This window comes from Anser brachyrhynchus (assembly GCF_964034855.1).
Source record: "Anser brachyrhynchus genome assembly, chromosome: 3".
Lineage (NCBI taxonomy): Eukaryota > Metazoa > Chordata > Aves > Anseriformes > Anatidae > Anser > Anser brachyrhynchus.
Window position 1 is genome coordinate 43,311,386 of NC_137696.1, and position 12,427 is coordinate 43,323,812.

General features: G+C 38.7%; 1 protein-coding gene and 1 long non-coding RNA gene across 2 annotated transcripts in view; one reads left to right on the top strand and one right to left on the bottom strand.

Moving 5' to 3' along the window:
* EXO1 (exonuclease 1) overlaps positions 1-12,427 on the bottom strand; it is a 52,474-nt gene that overhangs the window by 6,710 nt on the left and 33,337 nt on the right. Inside the window, exons 18-19 of the mRNA XM_080585114.1 lie at positions 7,079-9,943; positions 3,494-4,273 (exon numbers count right to left, since the gene is read on the bottom strand). The gene's annotated coding sequence lies outside the window, so the exon portion shown is untranslated. The remainder of the gene's footprint in view (positions 1-3,493; positions 4,274-7,078; positions 9,944-12,427) is intronic.
* LOC308192052 lies at positions 4,280-9,467 on the top strand. Its single transcript, XR_013948519.1, has 2 exons — positions 4,280-6,880; positions 7,006-9,467. It is a non-coding gene; the product is annotated as an uncharacterized lncRNA (long non-coding RNA).

Below are 12,427 nucleotides of genomic sequence, written 5' to 3' on the forward strand. Positions count from 1 at the left end.
GTTTAGGCTGTTTTGAAGGGCCTGATCCAAAACCCTATAAAGTAAATGAAGTGATTCCAGTAGAAGCTAGAGCATGCACTCAAAGTACTGCCTGGAGCCATAAGGGCTGCAGAGCTAGAGCTACCATGTTACAGTACATGGGAGGAAGCACTTAAGCATGGGAGGTGGAGAGAAGGAAAGGTCAAACTCTGTAGCAGACATGAAAGGTTTTTATGTTTAATTTGCTGGAAAGTTTTTCTTCAAAATATGCTTTTGCCAAGTATCTTGTTTCCCCATTCAGACTGCTGTATTTTTCCCCCATCTGATTAATTTTATTTCTGCTCATTTGTCAGGAGGGAAAATCTAAATCTCAACCTATTTTTATATGAGGGGAAAAGATGAATGAAAGAAAATCCTTGTTGGCTGTACAGTTACACATGTGACTGCAGCAAAAAAAATGCGGTATATATGGGAACAGGTACTTGGGTAACACTGAAAAGCAAAAACAGGTTATTTTATTCTACATGTCTCCTCATTTAAAAGTGAGGTGGGGTTTTCTGGTCATTCTCAACATAGTAAGGTATTATGGGGGCGTGTGGAAGAGTTTTTGTGTTTTAGTTACATATAACTGAGAACCACACACTTTTGGTCACACTATGTTTTACGGATGCTTTCTAGTAAATGATTTGTTACCTGCAATACTGCAAAAAAAGCCACAGTGGAGTACTTATGTCATGCTACAAAAAAACAAAGCATGAAAGCGCAGCAGAGAGCACAGTTTGCCAGCACATGGAGCAAGTAAGTCTGTAATAATTCATACTATTCTGCATGCTGTAAGATCCAGAGCTGGCCGAGTCATTTGCAAAGTGGACACCATACACGTATTTTCATCAAGCAGAACAAGAAATGAGAAACTGAAGGTGAGCAGTTACAAAAGATGTACTTCATCAAAACCTCTCTCCAAAAGTGCTGTGAACTAGTCAGCAGAGCTCTTGCAGGTTGAGGTTGCAATGCCTTTTTCAGAGACTTCTGAACTAACTTCAGAGACATTTGAGAATCAAATCCTTTGGACAGGCCAGGATGTTCCTCTACATTTGTATTTTCTGAGTCTTACTGACTAAGCCCACAAGTACTGTTTGTTGTACTTATGCAGTTATCAAAGTTAGTGTTATACTGAAGTCTGCAACACAACCTTAATCGATAACTGTCTGAGATTTTTTGAGCAATGCTGGATTATGCAAACAATAAAAATAGGTGCTTCAAAGTTATTCTTCGTCTAGTTCTGGGACATTAGAGGAAATAAATAATATTAATAAAAAACTATATACAGCAGGCCAGCAATCAAGGCTCAGACAGATCTCAGTCCTCAGAAGTGTCTTTCCAGTTAAGGAATCTGGCCCATTCTCTGATTTACTAATTTTAAACAGAGACTCGCTGAACAGTGTTTCAAAAATGTAGTACATGTAGAAAGAAGTAAAGTTAAAACAAATCCTGGTACTTCAAGGGGATTTGAAGTGAACATGCTAAATCTAATTAATCTATCATCTTATATTGTAGTTACTGCTACAGCTGAATACTTCTTACATCTACCAGTAAAATAATTAGTGATATTAAAAAATGTGCTCAGAATCACACTTGATACTTCTATTTATACACATATTCTTATTTCTATAATACTCTTGGGAGCATTAAGCACCAGCTTCAGCTCCAAAGTAAATTGTTGAGGATCTGCTTATTTAATTTTGGTTAAGCGTGAGCTGAGGACTTTATAAACTTATTTTTATAAGATACTGGAAGGAGATGTTTTCTTCATAACTAACTCCTTGCACCAAAAGTTATGATTGCATTGGAAGAGAACACAGAGGAAATCTATATAAGCTGGAAACCTTTTTTCCTGACTAAAATTTTATTCATCTGCTTGAAGTCATGAAACTTTACAAAGGTTTAATCAATGTCAGCTTTTGCCTTTTTCTTCTTAATCTTGTTAGCTTCACATCTGGGCTTAATCTCTGGTTAAACAAATCAGAATTTATGGAGTTTGCCACACAAATTGAGGAGTTTCTTCTCTCATGTCATTGTCTGCATACTAAGTATTTGCTAATAGAGTTGACGCTCATCTAACATCCTTATTCCCTGTGACCTCTAAAAAAAAAGAAAGACAAATCCAAAGAATAGCTAGTCCTGTGTGTATTGTGGATTTTGCAATAAGAAACACAAAAAAATGTTGGCAAAGATTTTACAGGAAGGGTGAAGAAGGCTCCCATTCTAGCTTGGTCAAATGAATACAAAATACTTCATTTTGGACAGGAATAATCAGCAGCACAAATACAGGATGGAAAACAACTGGCTGGTGGCATTTCTTCTAAAAAGAGTCCATGGGATAGACTGAATCACAAGCTAAGCATGAGTCAACACTATCGAGCTATTGTGAAAAAAGCAAACACCATATTGGGATTTCTAAACAGGAGTAGAGCCTGCAAGATGTGTGAAATAAGCCTTCTGCTGTACTCAACAATGATAGGGTTTTAGCTGAAATACTGTGCCTCATCTAGGCACTCAGTTGAAGAATAATATGAACTAGCTGAGAATTCAGAGAGTAATGACAATAAGCAGAGGTTTAGACAATGCCTATGACAAAGGATGGAAGAAGTGGGGTGGTTTAGCAGAAAAGGCTGGAAAAGGGACATGCTATTCCTCATGAACAGAAGGCTCTTGCTAAAGGAGAGGGAAGCATTTTTTTTCTTGTTTATATTGGCTACCATGACAGGTATTGGGGCTTAAATTGCAGCAAGAAAAAAAAGCGAGGAAAGCTTTCTAATGAAAAAGGTGGTGCAGAACTGGAATGTTTGTCTGGGAAGTCGTGGAATGTCCACAATGGAGGATGAGTCTAAATTAATCCTACAAGGTGGTGGGAAGATTTCTGGATGTCCTGGTTTCCTCTGATTCTAAGTTTTCCATTAAAACATCTTTATTTCTTAAGCATCAGGGTGTGGTTTTTTTTTAATGAGAGTTCTCAGATTACACTGCTGTACTGTGTACTGTAGCCGCATACACTTGTGTAATCATAATAAAGGGATGAAGAACTACAGAGGGCATATGGGTCCTTGCGGTGAGGAAAAAGGTTAAGTTCACCAGAATACCTTAGCACAAGAGAAAAATTTTTTCCAAAACAGCTTCTCGAATACTGACAGGCATCGATCAACCCCCACCAAGCTGTGCCTTTGATGCCGGGGCTTAGCTGGTCTAGCTCCACTGCTTCTCTTCCTGTATCTTCATTTCACTGGCATAACCACGTGCAGCTGTACTATAGTTTTCACCTATAACAGTGCCCCAACCCAGATTGCTACTCAAATACTTCTGCATGTGTGTATGAATGCACGAAATGTTGAGGGGAGTATCCAAGAAAAAGTTAATGACACCATGGTCTAAACTCTTACTCTGATGTCCAGCCCCTCTATACCAAACTGAGGAAAGAACTTTTAAACACAATGCCAACATGCCAGAGATTACTTACACATTAGCAAGGGGCTTCCAATTCCCTTCCCACGTACCCTGTACTTCAACTGAAACGTGGAACCCTGTTTATCTGGATTCTAAGAAGTATTTAGAAAGAAACACAACTACATTCAGAACAATGACTGAGATGTACCAGACAACAATTTACAGGGCAATAGAGAGGCAGTGACTTCATGAGCACAGAAGATATCTAAACTGTTTTCATAGCTTCCATCAAAAACTCAGCCTCCCAAGTTCCTCCCCTCCCCCAGACACTCACGACCCTTTCTCTGGTACCTGGTTTGGTTCCAGCCCCTTACCATGACCACATCATACATCATAACATTTTTTTTCTGCTTTTCTATTACTAAGTGGATTTTCATCTTCTGTTACTTGTTATAAAGTGGAGACACTGTGAATCAAGTTTTACTGCCGTGTGTGTTTGCCTATGTGTGCGTTTATATGATGCATAAAATCTCTTTACAATCACTAGGCTCAAAACATGCAGGTTAACCCAAAGCAGTTTTTCATGTCACCTACTTGCCACACACAAAAGATGTGCAGGCTACCTTACTTTCATGCAGTTACTTTCAGAAGTTTGCTTTCACGAAGTTTATACTGATGTAGGCATATGAGTGTGGATTCTAAACACCATGAGGTGATTTAAATTCATACTGCTGCTGAAAGTGTTAATGCTTGAAACTAACCTGACAAAATCCAGCTCCATGATCTAGATGGTCCCATGGGTTCAGCAGAGCCTCTACACCTTAGATCACTTGGCCACTTCTGCAAGCAAATCCTATGATTAAGGCAAGTATTATTTCCATTATTACAGAAGAAAAGATTAAGAATAATGGTAAGCTATGACTTTCCTAGAATCAAATGGCAATTACCATTGCTGAACCATAAAGAGCCATTGCTGATATCACTTCAGGCACTTGATAATGCAGAGGATTAACAGAAAGCTAATACTGTGACAGTATTTTGAAAGACTAAACGAATTAGCAAACACAAACCTTCCAGCTTGACATCAATAATTGTAGGGCATATCAAGGACTTGATTAACTGAGAGTTTAAAGAGAGATCAATATTGATGCTAATATGTGCTTACTGAAAATATAACTTGTCTAGCAGAGTTTTCAATAAGATTGTAGTTTATGATTAAACAAATATTGGTACTAACATGTTAAGACTTTCACTTTATCTGCCAGATGTCTTCCTTGGTATCATACAACACTTTGAGTAAAGGAGCTAGAAAAATAGAGTAGCCTATAAGCAGATCTCCAAAAACACTTGGAAATAGGTAAGTCATCACCAAATAATTGTACTTCTAATTCAGTCCTATAATAGCCATGTTTCTGTGCCTGTGCTGTTCTCAGTGCAGCATTTCAATCAATAATTTAGAAGAAAACCAAATCAACCATAAATTTATCACTGATAAAGACTGCATATGCCTCAAAGTACAGGGATAAAAAATGAAAGGCAGGTCACTTGGACTGTGTAATGTGGAGTTGAGCACATGCAGTAGTAACAGAAGAGCTACGTATAAAGTCAGACTAGAGCTAGAATTAGAGGAGACGATACAAGCCCTTGTCTTGCAGAAGAACATGATAATTATTATATTATGGTAGCTACCATGTGTCGCCACTGATCAGAAAAGGCTAATAGAATCATCAGACACATGGACAGGCAAGAGAATTTCAATCTTAGTTCTGCACCTGGCACTGGAATGACTACTGCTACGTTCAAGCTAATGTGTACAATTCAGGATTGATGTTGCAACTTGGAGAAAGTTCTGAGAATTGCCAAGAGAATGATTCAAATGTTGGGAAGAAAAATAACCCTTAAAGAGAGAGATTCCAGGAGCTCAGCTTATTTACCTTACCTAGGGCACGGATAATGGATGACTAAAACAGTCTTAAAATTCTTAATAATGGCAGGAAGCACTGATAATGGGCCCTTCAGTCCACTAGATAAATGAATGACAAAGGTCCAGTAGGTTGGTATTGGAACTAAATGAAGCAAAACTAGACATACAGATTTTTTGTTTGGTGAAGTTAACAAACACAGGAACAATTTATTATAATTAATAACATTTTTTCCCTCTCTTTAGCATTTTAAAAATCAAGATCAGATGTTTTTTGAAAAGTGATCTTTGGTTCAAACCCTCAGTGTTAACGAAATCTTGCAGTTGTAAGATGGTGAGATAACATGACTGGAGAAGACCTTTTATAATGTTTACCTCTATGTGAAAACTAGCAAGAAGAAAATGGAAATCGGACAAGACAGAAAAAAAGGAAAGAATGAAAATGAGGACAGTGTTTTATTGCATTTATTTAGATTCTTGAATTGCTTGTTTTGATAAAGGACTTTCTGTCCCCTGCAATTTTAATGGTTTGTTTCATTCTCTTTCTTAAAAGAATGTGTGACACTATTATACAACGTCAAAAAGATGAAAGGGTTCACAGAGCTAGGTGCATGTGATGACTCCACCATTTGCGTCGTGTTGGTATAATCTGAGGTAAGGCTTGGTATTCTCTTCCAGTCATAGCCCCAGAAGAAAAATATTTTCCTCCTACTGCCCAGATACACTCACATTTGAAAGCTAAGAGAGAAAACAAAGACCATTTTCTCCTCATGTTTGAAGATGACCCCTGGGGTCATCCAGAACTGGGGCATATGTGATTTGACATTTCTGTTTTCTCATCTCAGCTCAAGTCTGGGACGGACATGGCATAGAAAAATACCTATCAATATCACAGCCTTGTGTGGTCCCTTTGATAAACCTAACAGACCTCTATTTACACAGTTGGACAGACATATTGAAGGAAGAAGTTGTGTTTTCCCTACTTAGTAGCCAGTGTCTGCTCAAATGTAAAAGGTGGTACAGGTGTTGATTTCATACAAAGAGCAAACAAAACATTACTTTTGTGTAAAGTGAGTTCTCTTTTGGACAAAAATAGCAAATATAACCTGTCCAAGGGAAAATGTAGTCTTTCCCAATTCATGACAATCCTGGCTCTACAGTCTTCTCACTGCCATGCTCCTTAGAACCTTTTAGACACACAAGTCCAGAGTCATTGCCCTACGCTCAATTCTTTTCTCTCTGACAGTCAGTTTCAGCATGGCTATCTTACAGTTGCTTTGTCTGAACTCCTAACTAACAAAAACTAACAAAAGGGATTAAAAGACAAGTACTGTGTTTTGATATTCATTATGCAAGAGTGTCTCTTGCATCCCTAGACCATTCAAACTAATCTGGTTATCTCACAGGTAGTGCAGTATAGAAGATGTACAAGGTGGAGTACAGTAAGGAGAATTTTCACCTTCAACAAGTAGAACCAGAAAACAATTTGTCTCTGAAACAGCTTCTCCCATGAAGTTCTGGTCCACCATTCTCATAGCTGTAAGTTCTTGTTAACTACAATTCCAGTTCCTGACATGTTCACCTGAACATCTGTTCCATTCCCACCTACAAATTTCTCTCTATAATATTCTTGCTACTTTTAAATACATATCTTTCTCTTATAGCATCAGATTCCCCCACATGGACAAAACGCACGAAAGCTTGGACTTGTTGTAGTGGAACAAACAATCATCTCACCTGCTCTGACTTCCAACTTAAGCCCCAGGAATAAATCAGCAGAATAGATTGAAATAAATCAGCAGCTCCTCCCTGACATCTTTCCTCTTTTCTGAATCTTCCAGATAACTCCCAGCTGTTTCTGCCTACACACAGAAACTTTGTCCTACTTATAAAGCAAAATGTTTTAACAGAGTCATGGTAGAAAAGACAAGTCAATTTTAACCTAAATGTAGTAAATTGGGTTGTAGTCCTGTATTTTTAACTTGAGTCTGTAAGCTCAAAGATTCTTGGAGATTAAAGTTTGCTTTGGTTTGCTCTCTATCAAATCTCACTATACTGTATTAGCAACAGCTGCTATTTCTGGCTTTATTCCACTCTCAAAATGCTTTTGGTCTTGAACCGTATGTTTCACACACAGTTATTTAAAGAGTTTCACTAGATAAGCCTGTTGAGATGAATCATCCCTCCTGCAAGGGTGCCATAGGATATACAACAGGGTAATAAGAACATTGACTTGGTTACATAGCATAAATAAAATCACACGTCAGGAGTGCCTTGCTGTGATAGAAAAAGTGACTCAAATTTAAAAAATATATCCTAACTGATGTGGAATGAAATTTCCCAGCCTAGGTTACAAACTATAATAGAGAGAATTAGGATGATTTTGTGTGTTAATTACAGGGTTAGTATCAAACACATCCCGATTTAACTGCTGACCTTTCTTTGACCTACTTTTGTTTCTCTTCCTGCTTGAATACCAATTTTGCTGGTGTAGAGGGGAATAATCATTAAAACTTTATCTCAGTCCTTCACCCAAGATAGCCATCTGGTTTTCCTTCAGACATCTTATGTAGTTTAAATGTTATCTAGCTAGAATTTTAAAATGTCTCAGGTACAGTTTGCAGTGAGGAAACATTTATGCATACTTGGCCTTTGCTAGTATGAGCCTAAATAGGTTTCAATTTTCTTCATATCTACTGTTCATTCTTGCTCTCTTTACATCCTATTTAATGTAAAACATGTAAACTTTATAATGGAACAGAACTGCAGCCTCTCTTTCCAGGTAAGCACCCAAGCACGCTGACAATAGCATCAGCATCATGCTCCTTCTCACACCCAGCTCTCTGTCCCAGAATACCTGGAATTCCTTCCTTTACAGAGTTATTGCACCTTCAGCCACAATGGAAGGACTTGCCTACATCAGCTTCAGGATGGTGTATGGTCTGGTGGCAAAAGAACTTCCAACAAGCAGATGCGTATCATGACTGATATCTTTTGTGGGTGCTCTGATTACTGATGTACCATGTATAGCAGGTATCCATTTCCATCTTTAACTGTGAAATTTTCAAAGAGATCACATGCAATCTTCCTGCAGAGCTTGGGATTTATGATAGTTCCTCCCATTCCCTGATTAGGTTGTCTCTCTTCCTCTCTACGTGCTATATGCACTGAATCCCTAGAAGCTTGGTTACAGCATTACTTTAGTTCGGCATAAATCTGTAATGCTCTCTACAGGGGCAGACCTAGCCATCCTTGGGCAATCATTCCTGCTGCCTATTATGAGCATTTTTTGTTTGTTTCCTTGATATTAGTTTTCAGACAGATGATGTTCTCTGGCCTGATTCAAAGGATTGTTGTATCCACACTAGAAAAGCAGCAGGAAAAAGGATTACTGGAAAAGAGAAAGGGGTAGAAGTTGTGGCAGTCTGAAGTTCCTAGTGACTTGAAGAAGGGAACCAGGGAACCACGACCCTCATTTTTTAAAAGGGAAAAAAGGAAGACCCAGTGAACTACAGGCCACTAGGTCTGACCTCTGTACCTAGTGATGATCAGAGAGGTGGAGCACCACTTCTGCTGTGAAGACAGCCTGAGGGAGCTGGGGTTATTCAGCCTGAAGAAGAGAAGGCTCCGGGGAGACCTCATTGGAGCCTTCCAGTACATGATGGGAGCCTACAGGAAAGCTGGGGATGGACTCTTTGTCAGGGGATGTAGTAATAGGACAAGGGATAATGGCTTTAAACTAAAAAGGGGAGGGGGGGGGCTAGATTAGATGTTAGGAGGAAATTCTTTACTCTGAGGATGGTGAGGCACTGGAACAGGTTGCCCAGAGAAGCTGTGGACGCCCCATCCCTGGAAGAGCTCAAGGCCAGGCTGGATGGGGCTTTGGGCAACCTGGTCTGGTGGGAGGTGTCCCTGCCCATGGCAGGGGAGTTGGAACTAGGTGATCATCCAAAGTTTCTTCCAACTCAAACCACTCAGTGGTTCTGTGATTACTGAACAGGAAAAAAAAAAATCAATCTCTTCTGGCAGCAGTGCAGGCATCTCCTTGATTAAAGTGACCACATAAAAAAGACTAACCTAAGATATTACCAACTTCTTTATTCAAGAGTTGAATAAAGAAACTCTTTCCTAAACATTTTTGAAATGCCCAGCTTTAATATTATTTGTTCAAATCAAAATTTCTTGTGAAGTTCAAGCATGGAACAATTAAAAATACAGTTTTGTTTGAAAAAATGAAAATAAGATGTGTTTCTGACTGAAATTTCCCAGATTTAACTGTTTTCCAGTAAAAAGGATCCCCTTGTAAACCACATGAATACAAATGAGAAAGACCAGCGAATAATCAAATATTCTTACTATGCTTTCCAGGGGTTATTTTACCTGACAATAGCAGTGAGAGACTTTTTGTGCCAGGATCTCTGGTCCAGTCCAGCCTGGTTCAAGACAAGGCTGATAGGAAAAGCTAAGGTAGCTTTGAACATTAAAAGTCTCCAGTTCCTGCAGCTGCTCAGGATACAGGCCAATCCTTGTATTAAAGGGGAACAGCTGGCCACTCTGATGCCTGACTTCCCACAGTCCTGAAGTCCAAACAGTTTGTCTGTACTAAAAAAAAAAAAATATATTTTTCAAAAGAAATCTATGGTAAGTAATGGATTCTCCTGCAGCACAAGTGGAATAGACCTCTTAGTGCACAATGTCACATTATTTTTGGAAAAGCAGCAAATGGAGCTAACTGAGTGATCTCACTGGCTAGTCATTTCTTTGAAATAGTTTATCATGTACATGAAAATACACTGCATTACATCCCTTCAGAAGTCGTCTTTGTTTTCTTTATGTTATAGTATTTTTCTTGATGCTTAAAATTCATTACGTATGACTTAGGTGGCATTATAGAAACCACTGAAAATCAACTCGTCTTGTGCGTACATATCTATGTCGTTGTCCAAGAATGGAATACAGTCAAAATTAGTTATACATAAACATATCTAGAGGTTGATCCACAGGTATTTATGAATTATAGTCTAAGGTTATTTCAACCTCTCCATCTCCAACACAGTGACAGACATGTACACATTCACAGCTGAAATCTATATCAAGTATAGGAGATGGAAATTTTCCACATTTCATTTGCTGGCATTTAGAAAAGACACCCACAAAACCAAATAAAGTAATAATGCTGATTGCTAGAGTGTGCTAGCATTTCACAACAGATATAAATGTAGGAGAATTAACATTTTTGTGTTCATTCTCCTGGAGGCACAGCTGAGGAATGTTGAGATATTTTCAACCACAGCCATATTAGGATAGTATTAGGTATGCATCTCATGTGTAGAAGCAGTTTTGTAAGTTATACTCTGGATGATGTAGGCTTAGACATGTAACTCACAGGACTGATGCATTCTTGTGCATCGTCCATTCATTTAGCATTGTGCAGAATAAAAGTGCATCTTTGCTTTCTTGCTGAAATGCATCTGTTTTCCAAGAATATTGTTTTATGACCCAGTTATATACAGGCAAAATTGTCAAGGCCAGGAGAGAAGGATAATGTGATGACTGTGTATTCCTGGAGTTAGGAATGGATTTGTGGTGAGTTATTCTAATTGGTTGGACACCCTCTTTGCTTCCTTTTACACATACTATTATTTGATTCCCCTAATTTTAGCTTTTCTGGTGTACAACCTAAAATACATTAAGAGAGACAATGGCTTTTCTAGATCTCCTAAAAGGTGAGTAATGGTAAGTTTATAGTTATCCTTATGAATAAAAGTTTTTGGACATTTATGTTTATACAATTCCTTTCTGACTCTGTGACCCATAATTGTGCTGTAGCCAGGTTTCATTGCTTATATAATTGTCAAGGTGTCTAGGAGCACTGTGAAAAGGAAAGCTCAGCTTGTTCATCTTCTCTGAGAAGGATGTATTTGTGAATCACAGGTAAATAGTCTCTTCCTAGATAGTGGGTCTCTAAAAGCATAAATAAAATAAATGTGAGTAATATAAATACTCCTTTCCACATAGGAAGGAGAAAGTTCTACTGTTTCATTTTAGAAGTCTAAAGCATCCTTTAATCTCTTCTTTCCTAACATATACAGTTTATCAGATTTTGCTTGATGATAACGTATCTACACGTATCTTAGTTTGCTGATAGGTTGCTTATAGCTACAACAAATATTTTGAATAGCTCGCGTTGGAAAGGACCTCAAAGATCATCTAGTTCCAACCCCCCACCATAGGTAGGGATGCCACCCACTAAATCAGGTTGCTTAGGGCCTCAGCTAACCTGGTCTTGAACACCTCCAGGGATGGGGCATCCACAGCCTCTCTGGGCAACCTGTTCCAGTGCTTCACCACCCAAAATCACCTACCTCAGCTAAAAAGGGGAATCAACATCCTTCCTGTGCTGGGGACCCCAGACCTGGATGCAGTACTCCATGTGGGATCTCACAAGGGCAGAGCAGAGGGGGACGATCACCTCCCTCGACCTGCTAGCCACTCCTCTTTTAATGCAGCCCAGGATGCAGTTGGCCTGGGCTGCAGGCATGCACTGCCAGCTCATGTCAAGCTTTTCATCCACCAGAACCTCCAAGTCCTTCTCTGCCAGGCTGCTCTCAATGAGTTCTGGGTAGTCTGCACTCATGTTTGTGATTGCAGAGACATGAATTTATTATATGGATCTATAGAAAGGAGCAGGTATGGAGCAAGGTAAGACAAGACTGAGAACTCAAATTCAAAACAGTCAGAATTACTTAAGATGGATACAAAAAGGAAAAAAATTTCCTCATTAAGCACAGAAAGATTCAGAACAACTGAAAAGCTATGACTTGAAAGTCTCTAAACCTACATTTTAATTCTGGAAATGTTAATAGAATAAGACTAGAAAAAGGCCCAGATTGTACACAGAATTAACTTTGGCTATGAGCAAAAATTATGCTTCTGCTCAGTAGCCCACACAAAGGCAGAACTCAATGAGAAGTTGAGATTGAACAATTACAACCCTGAAATTTTCCTGTTGGTATGAAAAAATAAATTAAAACCCACATAAAAAGTTATAATAGTGGCATAGATTATATTCAGTTTCAACTCAGT